This window comes from Mustelus asterias, chromosome 17 (genome assembly GCF_964213995.1).
Source record: "Mustelus asterias chromosome 17, sMusAst1.hap1.1, whole genome shotgun sequence".
In the NCBI taxonomy this organism is placed as follows: Eukaryota; Metazoa; Chordata; class Chondrichthyes; order Carcharhiniformes; family Triakidae; genus Mustelus; species Mustelus asterias.
In genome coordinates this window covers 90,804,837-90,829,784 of record NC_135817.1, presented here as the reverse complement: position 1 = coordinate 90,829,784, position 24,948 = coordinate 90,804,837, and the positions used below count along the sequence as shown (strand labels likewise).

The 24,948-nt window shown below is 47.5% G+C and overlaps 1 protein-coding gene across 3 annotated transcripts in view; it reads right to left on the bottom strand.

Moving 5' to 3' along the window:
* LOC144506674 (homeobox protein PKNOX1-like) overlaps positions 1-23,919 on the bottom strand; it is a 211,792-nt gene extending 187,873 nt beyond the window's left edge. For 2 of the 3 annotated variants that reach the window (XR_013499933.1, XM_078233097.1), the window contains exon 1: positions 23,835-23,919. The gene's annotated coding sequence lies outside the window, so the exon portion shown is untranslated. Of the gene's footprint in view, positions 1-12,011; positions 12,119-23,834 lie in introns of those variants that run through there. The other variant, XM_078233099.1, reaches the window with a different exon arrangement.
* Between the last annotated feature and the right edge of the window lie 1,029 nt (positions 23,920-24,948).

Below are 24,948 nucleotides of genomic sequence, written 5' to 3'. Positions count from 1 at the left end.
ATACACCTCTATTAGGTCACCCCTCATCCTCCGTCTTTCCAGTGAGAACAACCCCAGTTTACCCAATCTCTCCTCATAACTAAGCCCCTCCATACCAGGCAACATCCTGGTAAACCTCCTCTGTACTCTCTCCAAAGCCTCCACGTCCTTCTGGTAGTGTGGCGACCAGAACTGGGCGCAGTATTCCAAATGCGGCTGAACCAACATTCTATACAACTGCAACATCAGACCCCAACTTTTATACTCCATGCCCCGTCCTATAAAGGCAAGCATGCCATATGCCTTATTCACCACCTTCTCCACCTGTGACGTCACCTTCAAGGATCTGTGGACTTGCACACCCAGGTCCCTCTGCGTATCTACACCCTTTATGGTTCTGCCATTTATCGTATAGCTCCCCCCACGTTATTTCTACCAAAATGCATCACTTCGCATTTATCTGGATTGAACTCCATCTGCCATTTCTTTGCCCAAATTTCCAGCCCATCTATATCCTTCTGTAGCTTCTGACAATGTTCCTCACTATCTGCAAGTCCTGCCATTTTCGTGTCGTCCGCAAACTTACTGATCACCCCAGTTACACCTTCTTCCACATCGTTTATATAAATCACAAACAGCAGAGGTCCCAATACAGAGCCCTGCGGAACACCACTAGTCACAGGCATCCAGCCGGAAAAAGACCCCTCCACTACCACCCTCTGTCTTCTGTGACCAAGCCAGTTCTCCACCCATCTAGCCACCTCCCCCTTTATCCCATGAGATCCAACCTTTTTCACCAGCCTACCATGAGGGACTTTGTCAAACGCTTTACTAAAGTCCATATAGACGACATCCACGGCCCTTCTCTCGTCAACCATTCTAGTCACTTCTTCAAAAAACTCCACCAGGTTAGTGAGGCAGGACCTCCCTCTCACAAAACCATGCTGACTATCGTTAATGAGTTTATTCCTTTCTAAATGCGCATACATCCTATCTCCAAGAATCCTCTCCAACAACTTCCCCACCACGGACGTCAAGCTCACCAGCCTATAATTTCCTGGGTTATCCTTTCTACCCTTCTTAAATAACGGGACCACATTAGCTATCCTCCAATCCTCTGGGACCTCACCTGTGTCCAGTAACGAGACAAAGATTTGCGTCAGAGGCCCAGCGATTTCATCTCTCGTCTCCCTGAGCAGCCTTGGATAGATTCCATCAGGCCCTGGGGATTTGTCAGTCTTTATATTCCCTAAAAAACCTAACATTTCCTCCCTTGTAATGGAGATTTTCTCTAACGGGTCATCACTCCCCTCTAGAGGGGCAATTTTTTCACAGAGGGTGGGGAGTGTCTGGAACAAGCAGCCAGAGATAGTAGTGGAGGCGGGTACAATTTTGTCTTTTAAAAAGCATTTAGATAGTTACATGGGTACGATGGGTATAGAGGGATATGGGCCAAATGCAGGCAATTGGGATTAGTTTAGGAATTTTAAAAAAAAGGTGGCTTGGACAAGTTGGGCCGAAGGGCCTGTTTCCATGCTGTAAACCTCTATGACTCTAATTAAGAATTTGGATTTCAGCAGAAGAGACTTTGGAGTTCATCAATGCTGTCTAAAAACAACAAAGAAAGAAGAACTATTTAACAGGAAGAAGTGTGAGATAATGCATTTGGGGAACAGAAATTAGATAAGGGTATGTGCAACAAGTGGGAAAATACTGAGAAGTGTACAAAATCAGAGGTCTGTTTATCCACAAATCTCCAAAGATAGTGGACAAATGAGGAAATGAATGAGAAGGCAAAATTTTAATTTCTTTTATCATCATGAGATGTGAGCATCACTGGCTAGGCCAGCATTTAATGCCCATCCCTAATTGCCCTCTAGAAGGTGGTGGTGAGATGTCTTCTTGAACCACTACAGTCCCTGAGGCGTAGGTACATGCACCTCGCTGTTAGGGAGAGAGTTCCAGAATTGTGACCCAGTGACAGTGAAGGAATGGTGATATATTTCCAAGATGTGGAGATGCCGGCGTTGGACTGGGGTGAACACAGTAAGAAGTCTCACAACACCAGGTTAAAGTTGGACTTTAACCTGGTGTTGTGAGACTTCTTACGATATATTTCCAAGTCAGGATGGTGTGTGACTTAGAACAAAGAAAATTACAGCACAGGAACAGGCCCTTTGGCCCTCCAAGCCTGCACCGACCATGCTGCCCAACTGAACTAAAGCCCCCTACCCTTCCGGGGATCATATCCCTCCATTCCCATCCTATTCATGTATTTGTCAAGATGCCCCTTAAAACTCACTATCGTATCTGCTTCCACTACCTCCCCCGGCAACGAGTTCCAGGCACCCACCATCCTCTGTATAAAAAACTTGCCTCGTATATCTCCTTTAAACCTTGTCCCTCGCACCTTAAACCTATACCCCCTAGAAATAGACTCTTCCACCCTGGGGAAAAAGCTTATTATCCACTCTGTCCATGCCCCTCATAATCTTGTAGACTTCTATCAGGTCGCCCCTCAACCTCCGTCATTCCAGTGAGAACAAACCAAGTTTCTCCAACCTCTCCTTATAGCTAATGCCCTCCATACCAGGCAACATCCTGGTAAATCTTTTCTGTACCCTCTCCAAAGCCTCCACATCCTTCTAGTGTGGCGACCAGAATTTTAACACTATATTCCAAGTGTGGTCTAATTGAGGGGAATCTCCAGGTGGTGGCGTTCCCAGGTATCTGCTGCTCTTGTCCTTCTAGATGGTAGTGGGTTTGGAATGTGCTGCCTAAGGAACCTTCGTGACTTCCTGCAGTGCATCTTGTAGATGGTAATACATAATTGCCACTGTTCGTTGGTGGTGGAGGGATTAAATGTTTGTGGAAAGGGTACCAATCAAGTGGGCTGCTTTGCCCTGGATGGTGTGAAGCTTCTTCACAGTTGTTGGAATCCGAAGGCAAATGAATAGGTTGGGGATGATATTAAACAGGAAATTAAAGATGCTTGTAGCTAGGTGCTACAGTAATCATGGGTGACTTTAAGCTACAAATAAATTGGGCAAATCAAACTAACAATCCTGTGGTGGATGAAGTCCCAGAGTGTGTACGAGACTTTTTTTTTGACCTGGTGCTTCTTGGCCGATGCAGGTACAATGGGCTGAAGGGTCTATTTCTGTGCTGTAAAACTCTATGACCAGTACTTTGAGGAACCAACTAGATAACAGGCTATCCTAAATTTAGTATTGTGCAATGAGAAAGGGTTAATTAATAATCTTGTTGTGCCGGGTACTTTAGGGAACAGTGACCATAACATGATAGAATTCTTCATCAAGATGGAAAGTGAAATTGTCCAATCCGAAACTAGGGTCCTAAATCTAAACAAGGCAAGTTAGGAAGGATGAGGGGTGAGTTGGCTAAGATAGAGTGGGAACTTCATTAAAAGGCATGAAGGTGGATAGGCAATGGCTAACATTTAAGAAAGCGCAGCACGGTGGCACAGTGGTTAGCACTGCTGCCTCACACGCCTGGGACCCAGGTTCAATTCCGGCCTTGGGTCACTATCCCAAGTGTGGATAGTGTGGTGTTTGCACATTTTCCCGATGTCTGAGTGGGTTTCCTCCGGGTGCTCCGGTTTCCTCCAAAGATGTGCAGGTTAGGTGGACTGGCCATGCTAAATTGCCCCTTAGTGTCAGGGATTAGCAGGATAAATACGTGGGATTATGGGGATAGGGCTTGGGTGGGATTGTGGTCAGTACAGACTTGATGGGCCCAATGGGCCCTCCTTCTGCACTGTAGCGATTCTATGAATGCATGGATTGCAAGAGTTATACATTCCTTTCTGGTGAAAAAAAACACAGCAAGAAAAACAGTCCAACCATGGTGAACAAAATAAATTAAGGATAGTATTAGAGCCAGAGGAGTCATATAAAGTTGTTTGAAAAAGTCGCAAGCCTAAGTGAGGATTGGGGGCAGACTAGAATTCAACAAAGGAGAACCAAGAGACTGATTAAGAGGGGAAAATAGAGTATGACAGTAAACTTGCAAAGAACATAAAAGGAAATCGTAAAAGCTTCTATAAGTATATATAAAGAAAAAGATTCGTGAAGCCAAGTGCATCAGTCACTGAAAGCAAGCATGCAGTACAGCAAGCAAATCAGAAGGCAAATGGTATGTTGGCCTTGATTGCAAGAAGGTTCGAGTACAGGAGCAAGGATGTCTTATTGCAGCTATACAGGGCCTTGGTGAGACCACATCTGAAGGATGGCGTGCAGTTTTGGTCTCTTTACCCAAGAAAAGATATACTTGTCATAGAAGGAACACAGCGAATGTTCACTAGATTGAGTCCTAGAATGGCAGAATTATCTTATATGAGGAGACTGGGTCGACTGGAAAGGGGCTCTAATTAAAACATATAACATTCGGACATGTCCCGAGGCATGGTACATTGGGGAAACTATGCAGACGCTGCGACAACGGATTAATGAACACCGCTCGACAATCACCAGGCAAGACTGTTCTCTTCCTGTTGGGGAGCACTTCAGCGGTCACGGGCATTCGGCCTCTGATATTCGGGTAAGCGTTCTCCAAGGCAGCCTTCGCGACACACGACGGCGCAGAGTCGCTGAGCAGAAACTGATAGCCAAGTTCCGCACACACGAGGACGGCCTCAACCGGGATATTGGGTTCATGTCCCACTATTTGTAACCCCCACAGAGTTTCACTGGCTGTCTTGTCTGGAGACAATACACATCTTTTTAGCCTGTCTTGATGCTCTCTCCACTCATGCTGTTTTGTTTCTTAAAGACTTGATTAGTTGTAAGTATTCGCATTCCAACCATTATTCATGTAAATTGAGTTTGTGTCTTTATATGCTCTGTTTGTGAACAGAATTCCCACTCACCTGAAGAAGGGGCTTGCAGCTCCGAAAGCTTGTGTGGCTTTTGCTACCAAATAAACCTGTTGGACTTTAACCTGGTGTTGTTAAACTTCTTACTGTGTTTACCCCAGTCCAACGCTAGCATCTCCACATAGTGACTGGAAGCCAGTGTCCAGTGGCGTGCCACAGGGATCTGTGCTTGGTCCCTTATTATTCATCATTTATATAAACAACATAGATGACTATGTTGGGGGTAGGGTTAGCAAGTTTGCGGATGACACAAAGATGGGCTGCGTGGTTAACAGTGAGACGGAGTGTCTTGGGCTACGAGGAGATATAAACAGGATGATCAAATGGGCACATAAATGGCAGATGGAATTTAACCCTGAAAAGTGTGAGGTGATACACTTCGGAAGGAGTAATTTAGCAAGGAAGTATTCAATGAACGGCATGACACTAGGAAGTTCTGTGGAACAAAGAAACCTTGGTGTGTTTGTCCACAGATCTCTGAAGACAGAAGGGCATGTTAGTAGGGTGGTGAAAAAGGCATATGGGACACTTGCCTTTATCAATCGTGACAATTACAAATGCAAAGAAGTCATGTTGGAGTTGTACAGAACTTTGGTGAGGCACAGCTAGAGTACTGTGTGAAGTTCTGGTTGCCACGTTATCAGAAGGATGTGATTACACTAGAGATTCACCAGGATGTTGTTTGGGATGGAAGAGGTTGGATAGTTTTGGGTTGCTTTCATTGGAACGAAGAAGACTGAGAGGCAACCTGATTGAGATGTACAAGATTATGAGGGGCAAGGACAGGGTGAACATGGAGAAGCTGTACCTACTGAAGCGTCAGTCATGAGGGGACACAAGTTCAAGGTGAGGGGCAGGAGATTTACTTGGGATGTGAGGAAAAATGTTTTTACTTAGAGGATGGTGACAGTCCGGAATGCGCTGCCTGGAAGGGTGGTAGAGGCGGGTTGCCTCACATCCTTTAAAAAGTACCTGGATGAGCACTTGTTCAGTTTTTGAGGTAGATTGATAAACTGGTTAACATAAAAAAGACAAAGTGTGATTCCCAAGCTCCAGCAACCTGGTGAGGTGTCATGAAATTCAATGCTGGGGCCACATCTCGAGTATGCTGAACCCACCTTTTGTGCCACATTGCCAAACGCCCGTGGGTTACACAGCCTGATCATACCCTGTGAGGGCTGTTCCACTCCTGCCATTTGGTCAATTACTGTCCTTTTTTAGTTTCATTTTTTCTATTCATAAAAATGATTAGATCCAGACGTGAAGCTGGCCAATGTTTCTACGATAAACAGAAAGGATCTAGCTGACTTCCTGAGGCACAGCCTAAATAACTGCACTGACTGATAGCCAGGGTCACTCAGTTCTCTGCTCTTTTCAACCCTGTAGGTTTTAAATTCAGACCCCAGCTTGCAATGGCAGGCCAGGCTCAGTAACTCCTTCCTGCCCATCCACTTAATCATGATGTGGAGATGCCGGCGTTGGACTGGGGTAAGCACAGTAAGAAGTCTCACAACACCAGGTTAAAGTCCAACAGGTTTATTTGGTAGCAAATACCATAAGCTTTCGGAGCAGATATCCACTCCATCTGACGAAGGAGCTCTGCTCTGAAAGCTTATGGTATTTGCTACCAAATAAACCTGTTGGACCTTAACCTGGTGTTGTGAGACTTCTTACTGTGCATCCACTTAATGTCATTAAGGCACTGAATGCTCCCTCTGCGACTGGATCCTGAACTTCCTAACCCACAGATCACAGTCAATAAGGAAAGGCAACAACACCTCCTCCATGATCATCCTCAACACCGGTGCCCCACAAGGCTGTGTGCTCAGCCCCCGACTATACTCCTTATACACCTATGACTGTGTGGCCAAATTCCACTCCAACTTGATTTTCAAGTTTGTGGGAACACCACTATAGTGAGTCAGGTCTCAAACAGTGAAGAGACAGAGTACGGGAATGAGCTAGAGAATCTGGTGAACTGGTGCAACAACAATAATCTCTCCCTCAATGTCAGCAAAACAAAGGAGATAGTCATTTACTTCAGGAAACGAAAAGGAGAACATGCCCCTGTCTACATCAATGGGGACGAAGTAGAAAGGGTCGAGAGCTTCAAGTTTTCAGGTGTCCAAATCACCAACAACCTGTCCTGGTCCCTCCATGCCGACTCTATAGTTATGAAAGCCAAGACCTCTACTTTCTCAGAAGTCTAAGGAAATTTGGCATGTCAGCTACGACTCTCACCAACTTTTACAGATGCACCATAGAAAGCATTCTTTCTGGTTGTATCACAGCTTGGTATGGCTCCTGCTCTGCCCAAGACCAAACGAATCTCCAAAAGGTCGTGAATGTAGCCCAATCCATCACGCAAACCAGCCTACCATTCATTGACTCTGTCTACACTTCCCGCTGCCTCGGAAAAGCAGCCAGCATAATTAAGGACCCCACGCACCCCGGACATACTCTCTTCCACCTTCTTCCGTCGGGAAAAGATGATACAAAAGTCTGAGGTCACGTACCGACCAACTCAAGTATAGCTTCTTCCCTGCTGCTGTCAGACTTTTGAATGGACCCACCTTGCATTAAGTTGATCTTTCTCTATACCCTAGCTATGACTGTGACATGATGTGGCAATGCTGGTGTTGGATTGGGGTAGGCACAGTAAGAAGTCTTACAACACCAAGTTAAAGTCCAACAGGTTTTTTTGGTAGCACAAGCTTTCGGAGCACTGCCCCTTCATCAGGAAATTACTCCAAAAGAGAACTGCAGAATTCTGAGGTGCAGAGGGATATTGGTGTTCTAGTGCATAAATACAAAAAGTTAGTATGCAGGTACAGCAGGTATTCAAGAAGGCTAATGGAATGCTATCCTTTATTATGAAACAGTAAGAAGTCTCACAACACCAGGTTAAAGTCTAACAGGTTTATTTGGAATCATGAGCTTACAGAGCGCTGTTCCTTCATCAGGTGACTCACCTGTTGGATTTTAACCTGGTGTTGTGAGACTTCTTACTGTGCCCACCCTAATGCAACACTGGCAGCTCCACATCTTTATTAGGAGAAGAATTGAACATAAAAGGATCAAAAACAGAAAATGCTGGAAAATGTCAGCAGGTCTGACAGCATCTGTGGAGCGAGAACAAAGCTAACATTGAGTTTAGATGACCCTTCATCAGAGCTGAAGACAATAGAAAATAGGATGATTTTTATACTTTTGTTTTCGATTCCACATCCGCAGTAATTTGCTTTTATAAAAGTTAGGATGTTATCCTTCAGTTATACAAAGCATTGGTGAGACCACATCTTGAATACTGTGTAGTTTTGGTCTCCTTATTTCAGGAAGGATCATAAAGGTTTACAGCATGGAAACAGGCTCTTCAGCCCAACTTGTCCATGCCACCCAGTTTTTCCCACTAAGCTAGTCCCAATTGCCTGCGTTTGGCCCATATCCCTCTATACCCATCTTACCCATGTAAGTGTCGAAGTGCTTTTTAAAAGACAAAATTGTACCCGCCTCTACTACCTCTGGCAGCTTGTTCCAGACACTCACCACCCTCTGTATGAAAAGAATTGCCCCTCTGGACACTTTTGTATCTCTCCCCTCTCACCTTAAACCTATGCCCTCTAGTTTTAGACTCACCTACCTTTGGGAAAAGATGTTGACTATCTAGCTGATCAATGCCCCTCATTATTTTATAGACCTCTATAAGATCACCCCTCAGCCTCCTACGCTCCAGGGAAAAAAGTTCCAGTCTATTCAACCTCTCCTGATAACTTAAACCCCGGTAGCATCCTAGTAAATATTTTCTGCACTCTTTCTAGTTTAATAATATCCTTTCTATAATAGGGTGACCAGAACTGTACACAGTATTCCAAGTGTGGCCTTACCAATGTCTTGTACAACTTCAACAAGACATCCCAACTCCTGTATTCAATGTTCTGACCGATGAAACCAAGCATGCCAAATGCCTTCTTCACCACTCTGTCCACCTGTGACTCCACTTTCAAGGAGCTATGAACATGTACTCCTAGATCCCTTTGTTCTATAACTCTCTCCAATACTGTACCATATCTGAGTGCGTCCTGCCCCAATTCGATCTACCAAAATGCATCATCTCACATTTATCTAAATTAAACTCCATTTGCCATTCGTCAGCCCATTGGCCCAATTGATCAAGATCCCATTGCAATCTTAGATAACTTTCTTCACTGTCCACTATGCCACCAATCTTGGTGTCATCGGCAAACTTACTAACCATGTCTCCTAAATTCTCATCCAAATCATTAACAAATAATAAATAACAGTGGACCCAGCACCGATCCCTGAGGCTCACCGCTGGTCACAGGCCTCCAGTTGAAAAACAACCCTCTACAACCACACTCTGTCTTCTGTCTTCAAGCCAATTTTATAACCAATTGGCTACCTCACCCTGGATCCACCCTGTAAACACAGTAGAGGTGGTTCAGAGATTTACCAGATAATTACCTGGAATCAGCGGGTTGTCTGATGAGGAAAGGTTGCCATGATGTGGAGATGCTGGTGTTGGACTGGGGTAAACACAGTAAGAAATCTCACAACATCAGGGTAAAGTCCAACAGGTTTATTTGGTAGCACTAGCTTTTAGAGCGCTGCTCCTTCATCAGGTAAGTGGGAGTTCTGTTCACAAACAGGACATATAAAGACACAAATTCAATTTACAAAATAATGGTTGGAATGTGAGTCTTTACAGGTAATCAAGTCTTAAAGGTACAGACAATGTGAGTGGAGAGAGGGTTAAGCAGGTTAAAGAGATGTTTATTGTCTCCAGCCGGGACAGTTAGTGAGATTTTGCAAGCCCAGGCAAGTCGAGGGGGTTACAGATAGTGTGACATGAACCCACGATCTTGGTCGAGGCCGTCCTCATGTGTGCGGAACTTGGCTGTCAGTTTGGCTGGGTAGTTTGCTGCGGACAATGGTCTGTTTGAGGTTGTGCGGTTGTTTGAAGGTAAGTAGTGGGGGTGGGGATGGCCTTGGAGAGATGTTCATCTTCATCGATGACATGTTGAAAGCTCCGGAGAAGATGTCGTAGCTTCTCCACTCTGGGGAAGTACTGGACGACAAAGGGTACTCTATCCACCGTGTCCCGTGTTTGTCTTCTGAGGAGGTCGGTGCGGTTTTTTGCACGCTGGAACTGTTGATCGATGAGTCGAGCGCCATATCCTGTATTAATGAGGGCATCGTTCAGCATCTAGAGGTGTCTGTTGCGATCCTCCTCATCTGAGCAGATCCTGTGTATATGGAGGGCTTGTCCGTCAGGGATGTCTGTAGGAGAACAGTGACCACGGCACCACACAACCCTGCCACAGCAACCTCTGCAAGATGTGCCGGATCATCGACACAGATACCATCATCTCACGTGGGAACACCATCCACCAGGTACACGGTGCCTACTCTTGCAACTCGGCCAATGTTGTCTACCTGATACACTGCAGGAAAGGATGTCCCGAGGCATGGTACATTGGGGAGACCATGCAGACGCTACAACGGATGAATGAACACTGCTCGACAATCACCAGGCAGGAGTGCTCTCTTCCTGTTGGGGAACACTTCAGCAGTCATGAGCATTCAGCCTCTGATCTTCGGGTAAGCGTTCTCCAAGGCGGCCTTCACGACACATGACAGCGCAGAGTCGCTGAGCAGAAACTGATAGCCAAGTTCCGCACACATGAGGACGGCCTCAACCGGGATCTTGCGTGCATGTCACACTATCTGTAACCCCCACGACTTGTCTGGGCTGGCAAAATCTCACTAACTGTCCTGGCTGGAGACAATACACATCTCTTTAACCTGTGCTTAACCCTCTCTCCACTATTGTCTGTACCTTTAAGACTTGATTGCCTGTAAAGACTCGCATTCCAGTCATTATTTTGTAAATTGAGTTTGTGTCTTTATATGCCCTGTTTGTGAACAGAACTCCCACTCACCTGATGAAGGAGCAGCATTCTGAAAGCTTGTGGCTTGTGCCACCAAATAAACCTGTTGGACTTTAACCTGGTGTTGCGAGGAAATGTTGAACAGACTGGGTCTTCTTTCCATCAAGTGTGAAGAGTGAGGAGTGATATGATTAAGGTATATAAGACCCTGAACAGTCTTGACAAGGTGGATGTGGAAAGAATGTTTCCTCCTTGTGAATAAGTCCAGAAATATGGGGTATTGTTTTAAAATTAGGGGTCGCCCTTTCTGGACAGAGTTGAGAATTTTTTTTTCTGAGGGTTGCGTGACTTTGGGACACTCTGTCTCAGGTGGTGGAGGCGGAGGGTCACTGAATATTTAGAAGGTGGAAGATTCTTCTTCGGCAAGGGAATCAGTGGTTATCGAGGATAGATGGGAAAATAGAATTCAAAACATAAGCAGATTAGTTAAGATCTTATTGAATGATGAAGCAGGTTCGAGGGGCTGAATGGCCCCCTTCTGTTCTTATTTAGTATGTTTGTTATTAACACATTGCTGAAAATGTGGGAGCTTGCTGTGTGCAATTTAACTATCAGGTTTGCCAAAACAGTGAATACACTTCAAAAGTATTTCATTGATTGTGAAAAGCTTTCAGTTGTCCGCTGATCATGAAAGGCATTGTATAAATGCAAGCCCTTTCTTTACAGCAGGGAGCCCTATAACCAGCACACAGCATCGGAAGGATTTCCTGTTTCTAGGCTATTAGCTTTCAGCATCTTCAGAAAAATGTGCTTCCTTCCCACAGATTCGGACAGTCGTTAAAACTCATTAATGAGAATCATTTGCTCTCCTGTTATTGCCTTTGTAGTTCAGAGAAGCAAATTGGGACAGGTTTACACTTTATTACCCAGTATAAACCGACAGAGTTCTTGTACACATGCATTAATGCTAATCAAGTTTGTGTGAAGTACAAAATTCTTTTCAGTTGGACAAGTCAAAGAGAAGCTTCCATTCACTATTTCCATATTTACAAAGTAAATTGTATGCTATAATTAAAGGCTTGAGATAATTGGTCTTTGGACCCTGTGTGAACTATTTAGCTGCAAAGTACTTTGAGGAGTTTACTAGCCATGAAAAGTGCCATAGAAACATTAGGATTTATTTTCCTTTTTACCCAACTTCAGCAAAGGTCTCCAGCATTTTGGCTTACCTGAAAACTCAAGGTTTACAGTAATAGCAAACAGGATAATTGTTCATGGATGTTTTTTGGAGTGGAAGGAAGTTTGTGGTGGAGATCCCAGGAGTGGGTGTTAGGACTCATGCTCTTGCAGACTATATTAATAACCTAAACTGTGCAATACATAGCACAATTTCAAAATTTGCAGATGATATAAAACTTGGAAGTATTGTCAACTGTAAAGAATAGCATAGAACTTCAAAAAGGACATAGATAAGTTTGTGGAATGTGCGGATAAATAATCACAGATCCCCCCCCCCGCCCCCGAATGTCCGATGGTCACTGCCCGGCCATGTCCCCAACCACCCGGGGGCTTCAATGGCCCCTCGAGCTCCCCAGCGTAACCATAGTGCCAGGTCTCCACCGATTTGTGCCAGTGTGACCTCCCGCCGGAGGTGGGAACATTCCGGCAACGAGGAGAACGGCTGCATGTCAAACTCACAAATAAGATTGAAATCCAAACAATCTCATGCTAATTAGCCACGTGCCCTTTCCTGCACGATCCGGTTCACACACCAGAAAGGGTCTGGGATGATAGAATCCCCTACAGTGTAGAAGGAGGCCATTCGGTCCATCAAACCCACACCGTCAACAATCCCACCCAGGACTTAACCCCACATACTTACCCTGCTAGCCCCCTAACACTAAGGGGCAATTTAGCATGGCTAATCCACTAACCTGCACATCTTCGGACTGTGGGAAGAAACTGGAGCACTCAGAGGAAACCCACCCGACACAGGAAAAACATGCAAACTCCACTTAGACAGTGACCCTAGGCTGGAATCGAACCCGTGTCCCTGGCAATGTGAGGTAGCAGTGCTAACCACCGTGCTTGTAAACTGTTTTGCGCCAGTCACGAAAACAATTTTTATTCCCACTCGCTATTTTCCCAGATCGGTGGATCAGCGCCAGATGCGGAGAGCTGGGAGATTCACCCCCATGGGGTACAAGGGCAAGGAGGTTATGTTGAATTTGTACAAGACACTAGCTCAGCCTCAGCTGGAGTACTGCAAACAGTTGCAGGTGCCACATGTTAAGAAGAATGTGAAGGCATTAGAGATAAAAGTCACAGGAATGGTTCCAGGGATGAGAAACATCAGTTACGTAGACAGATTGGAGAAGTTGGGACAGTTTTCCCTGGAGAAGTTGAGAGATTAGATAGAGCTGTTCAAAATCAGGAGGGATCAAGATGCACCAGTGTAGATGGAGAGAAAGTGTTCCCATTAGTGGCTCACCAACTTTTACAGACGGACCATAGAAAGCATTCTTTCTGGTTGTATCACAGCTTGGTATGGCTCCTGCTCTGTCCAAGACTGCAAAAAACTACAAAAGGTCATGAAAGATGCCCAGTCCATCCCATCCAGCTTCCCACCCACTGGCATTGTCTACACTTCCCGCTGCCTTGGCAAAGCAGCCAGCATAATCAAGGATCCCACACATCCCGGACATTCTCTCTTCCACCTTCTTCCGTCAGGAAAAAGATACAAAAGTCTGAGGTCACATTTCAAATGATTCCAGAACAGCTTCTTCCCTGCTGCCATCAGATGTTTGAATGGACCTACCTAATTTTAAGTTGATCTTTCTTTACATCCTAGCTGAGTGTAACACTACATTCTGCACCCTCTCCTTTCCTTCTCTATGAACGGTATGCTGTGTCTGCATAGCGCACAGGAAACAATACTTTCCACTGTATACTAATACATGTGACAATAATAAATCATATCAAAAGGATCGAGATCCAGAAGAGACGGATTTAAGGTGATTGGCAAAAGCAGCAATGGAAAGAAAAAGCGTTTTCAGAGCTAGGATTTGGAATGCACTGCCTGGAAGTATAGGGAGCAGGGGTCAATCAACCCATTCATGAGGGAATTGGATTATCTGAAAAAAGTGTTCAGGGCTATGGAGAGAAGGCAGGGAATGACACTAGGCGAATTGTTTCTTCAGAGAGTCAGCACAACTGTGATAAGGCAAAAGGCCTCCTTCTGTATTTTGTAACCATTCTGTGATTTGAGTATATATATTTGTAGCTACCCCTGGTCACTGCACAACTTTCCTTCAGCAATTAAACAATAATTGGCCCATTAAGCAGTAATGTTACTCTGGGAGTGATTTCAGTTTTGTTTCTGTGGAATGTCTCGTGACTCTGCCTTTGTATTACAAAAATGCACTCAAACCAACAGATAATTGACTTGCAGGGAAATTAAATGCAACAAGAAGGAGATGCAGTGGTGTAGCAGTAATACCACTGGGCTAGTAATCCAAAGGCCCATGCTAATACTCTAGCAGCACAAGTTCAAATCCCACTACGACAGCTGGTTGTGGAATTTCAATTCAATTAATGAACCTGAAATTAAAAGCTCGACTCACTTACAGTACATATGAACAAGAAACAGGAACATAGAACAGTGCAGCACAGAACAGGCCCTTCAGCCCACGACGTTGTGCCGAGCTTTGTCTGAAACCCAGATCAAGCTATTTCCTCCCCATCATCCCGAAGTACTCCATGTGCCTATCCAATAGCTTCTTAAATGTTCCTAAAGTTTCTGACTCCACTATCCCTGCAGGCAGTCCATTCCACACCCCAACCACTCTCTGAGTAAAAAACCTACCTCGGACATCCTTCCTATATCTCCCACCATGAACCCTATAATTATGCCCCCTAGTTACCGTTCCATTCACCCGAGGAAATAGTCTTTGAACGTTCACTCTACCTATCCCCCTCATCATCTTATAAACCTCTATCAAGTCTCCTCTCAACCTCCTCTGCTCCAAAGAGAAAAGCTCAAGTTCCCTCAATCTTTCCTCATAAGACCTACCCTCCAAACCAGGCAACATCCTGGTAAATCTCCTTTGCACTCTTTCCAGTGCTTCCACATCCTTCTTATAGTGAGGTGACCAGAACGGCACACAATATTCCAAATGTGGTCTCACCAAGGTCCTGTACAGTTGCAGCATAAGCCCACGGCTCTTAAACTCAAACCCCCTGTTAATGAACGCCAACACACTATAGGCCTTCTTCACGGCTCTATCCACTTGAGTGGCAACCTTCAGAGATCTATGGATATGAACCCCAAGATCTCTTTGTTCCTCCACATTCTTCAGAACCCTACCTTTGACCCTGTAATCCAAATTTAAATTTGTCCTACCAAAATGAATCACCTCGCATTTGTCAGGGTTAAACTCCATTTGCCATTTTTCAGCCCAGCTCTGCATCCTATCTATATCTCTTTGCAGCCTACAACAGCCCTCCACCTCATCCACTACTCCACCAATCCTGCTGTCATCAGCAAATTTTCTGATCCACCCTTCAGGATGGATCAGAAAATTGCCCAGATGCAATTTCTATACAAAGTCTTTCCACAAATGTGCAGGGCATTGGTGAGACGACACCTTGGATGCTGTCCACAATTTTGGTCTCCCTATTTAAGGGAAGATATACTTGCATTGGAAGCAGTTCAGAGAAGGTTCACTGGACTGATTCCTGGGATGACGGGGCTGTCTTATGAGGAAAGCTTGAGCAGTGTGGCCCTATATTCATTGGAGTTAGAATGAGAGGTGATCGGAGTTAAACACATCAAATTCTGAGGGGTGAATGCTAGAGGGATGTTTCCTCTTGAGGAAGAATCTAAAACTAGTGAGCATTGTTTAAAAATAAGGGGTTCCCATTTAAGGCTTGAAGAATTTTTTCTCGCAGAGAGCTGTTAAGTCTGTTGAACTCTCTTCCCAAGAGAGCAGTGGAGGCTGTGTGATTGAATAAATTCAAGGCTGAGTTAGATAGATTTTTGATCTACAAGGAAGTCAAGGGTAATGTGGTGGGACAGGCAGCAAAGTGAAGGTCAAGTCACAATCAGATCAGCAAGGATTCCATGGTAGAGCAGCTTCAATTGGTTGAATGGCCCACTCCTACTCCTTTTTCTTATGATCTATTTTGTGGATTGGATATTCCACCAGAACTGCAGCCATTACTACAAGTGATGTCTAACTAAAGTTCTATATGAATTTAACAATACCTCACTTTTATATTCTAAGAGCCATAAAACCCAGTACATGGATTGCACTTACTGACCTGTGTCACAACCTTCACCATTTGTGCAACTGTATTCACTGGTCACTTTGCTCCTCCAACCCAATTGTTTTCCTCTTTTACAGGGAATAAATAGAAACATAGAAGATAGGAGTAGGAGGAGGCCATTTGGCCCTTCGAGCCTGCTCCGCCATTCATCACGATCGTGGTTGATCATCCAACTCAATAGCCTAATCCTGCTTTCTCCCCATAACCTTTGATCCCATTTGCCCCAAGTGCTATATCCAGCCGCCTCTTGAATACATTCAATGTTTTGGCATCAACTACTTCCTGTGGTAATGAATTCCACAGGCTCACCACTCTTTGGGTGAAGAAATGTCTCCTCACCTCTGTCCTAAATGATCTATCCTGAGTCCTCAGACTGTGACCTTGGTTCTGGACTCCCCCCACCATCAGGAACAGCCTCCCTGCATCTACCCTGTCTAGACCTATTAGAATTTTATAAGTCTCTATGAGATCCCCCTCATTCCTCTGAACTCCAGCAAAAACAATCCTAACCTAGTCAATCTCTCCTCATACATCAGTCCCACCATCCCTGGAATAGCTTGGTAAACCTTTGCTGCACTCCCTCGAGAGCAAGAACATCCTTCCTCAGAAAAGGAGATAATACTCTAGGTGTGGCCTCACCAAAACCCTTTATAATTGCAACAGCACATCCCTGCTCCTGTACTCGAACTGGCCTCTTTACTCCTCTAACAACTTGAACAGCCTCAATCTGTGCTAAATTTAACTTGCCATTCAACACCCACACAATCACTCACAGAATTATTATGATGCAGAAAGAGGCCATTTGGCCCATCATGTCTGCACCAACTCTCCAAACAAACATCATGACTTAGTGCCCTTCGGCCCTCCAAGCCGAAGGTAGTGTGGATGAACAGAGGGATCTGGGTGTCCATGTGCATAGATGCCTGAAAGTTGGCACCCAGGTTGATAGGGTTGTTAAGAAGGCGTACGGTGTGTTAGCTTTTATTGGTAGAGGGATTGAGTTTCGGAGCCAGGAGGTCATGCTGCAACTGTACAAAACTCTGGTGCGGCCGCATTTGGAGTATTGCGTACAGTTCTGGTCGCCGCATTATAGGAAAGATGTGGAAGCGGTGGAATGGGTGCAGAGGAGATTTACCAGGATGTTGCCTGGTATGGTGGGAAAATCGTATGAGGAAAGGCTGAGGGGCTAGAGAGAAGAAGGTTAAGAGGTGACTTAATAGAGGCATACAAGATGATCAGAGGATTAGATAGGGTGGATAGTGAAAGCCTTTTATCCTCGGATGGTGTTGGCTAGCACGAGGGGACATAGCTTTAAATTGAGGGGTGAGAGATATAGGACAGATGTTAGAGGTAGGTTCTTTACTCAGAGAGTAGTAAGGGCGTGGAATGCCCTGCCTGCAGCAGTAGTGGACTCGTCAACATTAAGAGCATTCAAATGGTTATTGGATAAACATATGGATGATATTGGAATTGTGTAGATTAGAGGGGCTTTAGATTGGTTCCACTGGTCGGCGCAACATCGAGGGCCGAAGGGCCTGTACTGCACTGTAATGTTCTATGTTCTAAGCCTGTGCTGATCATGATGCCTGCCTAAACTAAAACCATATGCACTTATGGAGTCCGGATCCGTCCATTTCCATCCTATTCATGTATTCGTCAAGCTGTCCCTTAAATGCCGCTATCGTACCTGCTCCCACCACCTCCCCAGGCAGTGCGTTCCAGACATTCACCACCCCCTGTGTAAAAAAACCTGCCTCGCACATCTCCTCTAAACTTTTCCCCACACACCTTAAACCGATGTCCCCGAGTACTTGACTTTTCTACTCTAGGAAAGAGCATCTGACTATCCACTCTGTCCATGCCACTCATAATGTTATAAACCTCTATCAGGTCACCACTCAACCTCTGTCGTTCCAGTGAGAACAAACCGAGTTTATCCAACCTCTCCTCGTAGCTAATACCCTCCAGACCGGGCAACATCCTGGTAAACCTCTTCTGTACCCTGTCCAAAGCCTCCACATCCTTCTGGTAGGACGTGTTTAGATTCTTGGGATAGGCTCCTGGGAAGATGGGACTCACACAGGCCGGACAGCTTGCACTAAGACATTTTGTCAGTGCTGTTGGGAGTGCTTAAACTAATGCAACGAGTTGGAAACCAGGAGATTAATATTAGAATTAAAAAGGGATGCAAAATATTTGGAATGACAGATAGCATTAGAGTAGAGAATAATAAGTTAAAAGATGGGGTCAGAGTAAAGGGGGCAGTAATATAGGGCACAATGTTGCTTTATTTTGATCACGTGTCAAATTGGGTGGGGAAAGCTGGGTGGAGCTGCACTGCTGGCTTTTCTCGCTTTTAAAAAAATAAATCAAGGAGGGGGGTGTCCCATGATATCATGCTGGCAGGGTGGGTTCTGAATGAGTCCATCTACTCCCCCCTCAGCTGGTCAATCGAGTGAGGAAATTCCATTGACCTAATAACCATTTTGGGACTCCTGCTTGATTCTCCACCCACTCCACCATTCCTGTCCACAGGGTGGAAAATCTCCCCTCCCCCCATTGTTTACATCAATGTTACTGGATGAAATTGTCCGAGGCCCTCTCCGATGGCTTCCATACCAGGTGGGGGAGAATTTAGCACAAGTCCCAAAAATTGTTTTTACACAAACATGAATTCCCTGCAATATCTTCCACTTGTGCCCACCAAGGCATATTGGGGAACCTACTGATGGGTTGGTACTGGGACACTTGCTTTTCCTGATATATGTTAATAATCTTGAACTTGGTGTGTAGGGGACAATTTCAAAGTTTACGGATGATAAACTTTGTCTGCTAGATATCTGCCCTTTCCTCCAACTTGTCTATGTCCTTTCAAAGTTCTACACTGTCCTCTTCACATTTTACAATACTTCCAAGTTTTGTATCATCTGTAAATTTTATAGCTGATGGAATAAAAGGGACAATAGCAAAATGGTACAAAACTTGCTGGATAACAGGAAACAGAGAGAATGGTCAATGGATATTTGTTGCTGCAGACACAAACACCAAATGCCTACCCTTCTGTGCCATAACAATTCTGTGACACTGCTTCCTGCCAGAATAAGCAATCTCTCAATTGCTACTGTGTTTGTGATTTATATAAACGATTTGTTTGTGATTTATATAAACGATCTGTTTGTGATTTATATAAACGATCTGTTTGTGATTTATATAAGCGATCTGGAAGAAGGTGTAACTGGGGTGATCAGTAAGTTTGCGGACGACACAAAATTGGCAGGACTTGCAGATAGTGAGGAGCATTGTCAGAGGCTACAGAAGGATATAGATAGGCTGGAAATTTGGGCAAAGAAATGGCAGATGGAGTTCAATCCTGATAAATGCGAAGTGATGCATTTTGGTAGAAATAATGTAGGGGAGGAGCTACACGATAAATGGCAGAACCATGAAGGGTGTAGATACGCAGAGGGACCTGGGTGTGCAAGTCCACAGATCCTTGAAAGTGACATCACAGGTGGAGAAGGTGGTGAAGAAGGCATATGGCATGCTTGCCTTTATAGGACGGGGCATAGAGTATAAAAGTTGGGGTCTGATGTTGCAGATGTATAGAACGTTGGTTCGGCCGCATTTGGAATACTGCGTCCAGTTCTGGTCGCCACACTACCAGAAGGACGTGGAGGCTTTGGAGAGAGTGCAGAGGAGGTTTACCAGGATGTTGCCTGGTATGGAGGGGCTGAGTTATGAGGAGAGATTGGGTAAACTGGGGTTGTTCGCCCTGGAAAGACGGAGGATGAGGGGAGACTTGATAGAGGTGTATAAAATTATGAAAGGCATAGATAGGGTGAACGGTGGGAAGCTTTTCCCCAGGTCGGTGGTGACGTTCACGAGGGGTCATAGGTTCAAGGTGAAGGCGGGGGGGGGGGGGGGGGAGGTTTTACACGGATATCAGAAGGACATATTTTACACAGAGGGTGGTGGGGGCCTGGAATGCGCTGCCGGGCAAGGTGGTGGAGGCGGACACACTGGGAATGTTTAAGATTATTTAGATAGCCACATAAACACATAGCCACATAGGTTGTGATGAACAAAGCATCGTAGCTGTGAGGGACAGCTCGGTGGATAGGATATTGGTATGTAGATAGGCTGGAAAATTGGGCGGGGATCCTGGATTCAGGATTCAATCCTGGACCGGGGAGCGGCGCGGGCTTGGAGGGCCGAAGGGCCTGTTCCTGTGCTGTATTGTTCTTTGTTCTAAACGGAGTGGGAATGGAGGGATACAAAAGAATGGTCTAGTTTGGACCAGGGAGCGGCACGGGCTTGGAGGGCCGAAGGGCCTGTTCCTGTGCTGTATTGTTCTTTGTTTGTGTTTTGAACTCATCTTTCAATCTGTTCAGCCCCTTGGCTTGACTTTGCACACCTTGAGCTTTGTCATGAGTCTCTTACGTGCACCTTCTTGAAGTTGCTATAAACTACATCCATTGCAGTCGCCTTTATCTACTCTTTGATCTTTCAAAGATTTAGCTTTGATCTTTATGTCGTCATTGTCTACAGGAATAGTGCCAGAAGACTGGAGGATAGCAAATGTTGTCCCCTTGTTCAAGAAGGGGAGTAGAGACAACCCTGGTAATTATAGACCGGTGAGCCTTACTTCTATTGTGGGCAAAGCTGTGGAAAGGATTATAAGAGATAGGATTTATAAGCATTTAGAAAGGAATAATTTGATTAGGGATAGTCAACACGGTTTTGTGAAGGATAGGTCGTGCCTCACAAACCTTGAGTTCTTTGAGAAGGTGACCAAAGAGGTGGATGAGGGTAAAGCTGTTGATGTGGTGTATATGGATTTCAGTAAAGTGTTTGATAAGGTTCCCCACGGTAAGCTATTGCAGAAAATATGGACACATGGGATTGAGGGTGATTTAGAACATAGAACATAGAAAGCCACAGCACAAACAGGCCCTTCGGCCCACAGGTTGCGCCGATCACATCCCCACCTCTAGGCCTATCTATAGCCCTCAATCCCATTAAATCCCATGTACTCATCCAGAAGTCTCTTAAAAGACCCCAACGAGTTTGCCTCCACCACCACCGACGTCAGCCGATTCCACTCACCCACCACCCTCTGAGTGAAAAACTTACCCCTGACATCTCCTCTGTACCTACCCCCCAGCACCTTAAACCTGTGTCCTCTCGTAGCAACCATTTCAGCCCTTGGAAATAGCCTCTGAGAGTCTACCCTATCCAGACCTCTCAACATCTTGTAAACCTCTATCAGGTCACCTCTCATCCTTCGTCTCTCCAGGGAGAAGAGACCAAGCTCCCTCAACCTATCCTCATAAGGCATGCCCCCCAATCCAGGCAACATCCTTGTAAATCTCCTCTGCACCCTTTCAATGGCTTCAACATCTTTCCTGTAATGAGGTGACCAGAACTGCGCGCAGTACTCCAAGTGGGGTCTAACCAGGGTCCTATAAAGCTGCAGCATTATCTCCCGACTCCTAAACTCAATCCCTCGATTAATGAAGGCCAGTACGCCGTACGCCTTCTTGACCGCATCCTCCACCTGTGAGGCCGATTTAAGAGTCCTATGGACCCGGACCCCAAGGTCCTTCTGATCCTCTACACTGCTAAGAATGGTACCCTTCATATTATACTGCTGCTTCATCCCATTGGATCTGCCAAAATGGATCACCACACACTTATCCGGGTTGAAGTCCATCTGCCACTTCTCCGCCCAGTCTTGCATTCTATCTATGTCTCGCTGCAACTTCTGACATCCCTCCAAACTATCCACAACACCACCTACCTTGGTGTCGTCAGCAAACTTACCAACCCATCCCTCCACTTCCTTATCCAGGTCATTTATGAAAATGACAAACAGCAAGGGTCCCAGAACAGATCCCTGGGGCACTCCACTGGTCACTGACCGCCATGCAGAGAAAGACCCCTCCACAGCCACTCTCTGCCTTCTGCAGGCAAGCCAGTTCTGGATCCACAAGGCAACAGCGGTTTGGATCAGGAATTGGCTAGCTGTAAGAAGACAGAGGGTGGTGGTTGATGGGAAATGTTCATCCTGGAGTTCAGTTACTAGTGGTGTACCACAAGGATCTGTTTTGGGGCCACTGCTGTTTGTCATTTTTATAAATGACCTGGATGAGGGTGTAGAAGGATGGGTTAGTAAATTTGTGGATGACACTAAAGTCGGTGGAGTTGTGGACAGTGCGGAAGGATGTTGCAGGTGACAGAGGGACATAGATAAGCTGCAGAGCTGGGCTGAGAGGTAGCAAATGGAGTTCAATGCGAAAAGTGTGAGGTGATTCACTTTGGAAGGAGGAACAGGAATACAGAGTACTGGGCTAATGGTAAGATACTTGGTAGTGTGGGTGAGCAGAAAGATCTCGGTGTCCATGTGCATAGATGCCTGAAAGTTGGCACCCAGGTTGATAGGGTTGTTAAGAAGGCGTACGGTGTGTTAGCTTTTATTGATAAGAGGGATTGAGTTTCGGAGCCATGAGGTCATGTTGCAGCTGTACAAAACTCTGGTGCGGCCGCACTTGGGAGTATTGCGTACAGTTCGGGTCGCCGCATTATAGGAAGGATGTGGAAGCATTGGAAAGGGTGCAGAGGAGATTTACCAGGATGTTGTCTGGTATGGTGGGAAGGTCTTATGAGGAAAGGCAGAGGGACTTGAGGCTGTTTTCGTTAGAGAGAAGGTTAAGAGGTGACTTAGTAGAGGCATACAAGACGATCAGAGGATTAGATAGGGTGGACAGTGAGAGCCTTTTTCCTCGGATGGTGATGGCCAGCACGAGGGGACATAGCTTTAAATTGAGGGGTGAGAGATATCGGACAGATGTTAGAGGTAGGTTCTTTACTCAGAGAGTAGTAAGGGCGTGGAATGCCCTGCCTGCAGCAGTAGTGGACTCATCAACATTAAGAGCATTCAAATGGTTATTGGATAAACATATGGATGATATTGGAATAGTGTAGGTTAGAGGGGCTTTAGATTGGTTCCACTGGTCGGCGCAACATCGAGGGCCGAAGGGCCTGTACTGCACTGTAATGTTCCATCAGATCGCACGTCAAAGAATTAATGAATGTTGATTAAACTGTCTCCAAATCCATGTGGATGATGATACACGCCAGGCCTCTTGTTGTGACCTGGATCACCCTGGCTGAAAGGTCAGTGCAGGATCAGGTTCCCAGCTGCCCGGGTAAAGCAGCCACTGAGGTCGGCGCCATCAACCCGACTCACTGCCCCTTTCACCGACCCGGGGGGTCAGCGGGCCGGGCGGGAGCGGGATGGGCCGGTTGGTGCGGGCGGGCCCTCCGCCGCCATTAAACCAAAAGCCTCCCGCCCGCCCCGCCGCCATTGTCGGATTGCGCCATTTTCCAGCCAATCAGGAGGCGCTGCAGGAGCGCGCGCGGCCCCACCCCCTTCCCGCGCGATCCCGCTTGCCAACAGGCGGGGGCGCGGGCAGGCGCGGGGCACGGGGGCGCGCCCTCCACCATCCGCAGGCGGCTAAACAAAGGGAAAGGCCCTGGCCCGGCCCCGGGCCGCCAGCGGCTGCTCCCTCGGAGGGAGAGGCGGGGAGGAGGGGGCGCGGTGCTGAAGGCAGGCGGAGCGCGCTGTGCTGGCCGCCTGTGTGGCGGGCCGGTGAGCGGGCCGGTCGGCGGGCGGGCGGTCGGCGGGGAGCGGGGCCGGCCGCGGGCGCTGAGTGACAGCTTACCTGAATGCCAATCTTCATCAGACTGACAAGCCGCTGCTGCAATCAGCCCCAGTGAGCGGCCTGCGTCACCGCGCACAGCACGCACCCGGCTTCATCTGCATGACGCACGGCACGCTGCCTGCTGAATATTCATGACGCACAATCAGGCCCTGCCCACCTGGACTGCCCACAGGCCGGAGGGGGGAGAGAGCGGGGAGGGGGGGGGAGAGAGCGGGGAGGGGGGGGAGAGAGCGGGGAGGGGGGGGCAGAGAGCGGGAGGGGCAGAGAGCGGGAGGGGGGGGCAGAGAGCGGGGAGGGGGGGGGCAGAGAGCGGGGAGGGGGGGGCAGAGAGCGGGGAGGGGGGGGGCAGAGAGCGGGGAGGGGGGGGGCAGAGAGCGGGGAGGGGGGGGCAGAGAGCGGGGAGGGGGGGGGCAGAGAGCGGGGAGGGGGGGGCAGAGGAGCGGGGAGGGGGGGGCAGAGAGCGGGGAGGGGGGGGGGCAGAGAGCGGGGAGGGGGGGGCAGAGAGCGGGGAGGGGGGGGCAGAGAGCGGGGAGGGGGGGGCAGAGAGCGGGGAGGGGGGGGGCAGAGAGCGGGGAGGGGGGGGGCAGAGAGCGGGGAGGGGGGGGGCAGAGAGCGGGGAGAGGGGGGGGCAGAGAGCGGGGGGGCAGAGAGCGGGGAGGGGGGGGGCAGAGAGCGGGGAGTGGGGGGCAGAGAGCGGGGAGGGGGGGGGCAGAGAGCGGGAGGGGGGGGGGCAGAGAGCGGGGAGGGGGGGGGCAGAGAGCGGGGAGGGGGGGGGCAGAGAGCGGGGAGGGGGGGGCAGAGAGCGGGGAGGGGGGGGCAGAGAGCGGGGAGGGGGGGGCAGAGAGCGGGGAGGGGGGGGGCAGAGAGCGGGGAGGGGGGGGGCAGAGAGCGGGAGGGGGGGGCAGAGAGCGGGGAGGGGGGGGGCAGAGAGCGGGGAGGGGGGGGCAGAGAGCGGGGAGGGGGGGGGCAGAGAGCGGGGAGGGGGGGGGCAGAGAGCGGGGAGGGGGGGGCAGAGAGCGGGGAGGGGGGGGGCAGAGAGCGGGGAGGGGGGGGCAGAGAGCGGGGAGGGGGGGCAGAGAGCGGGGAGGGGGGGGCAGAGAGCGGGAGGGGGGGG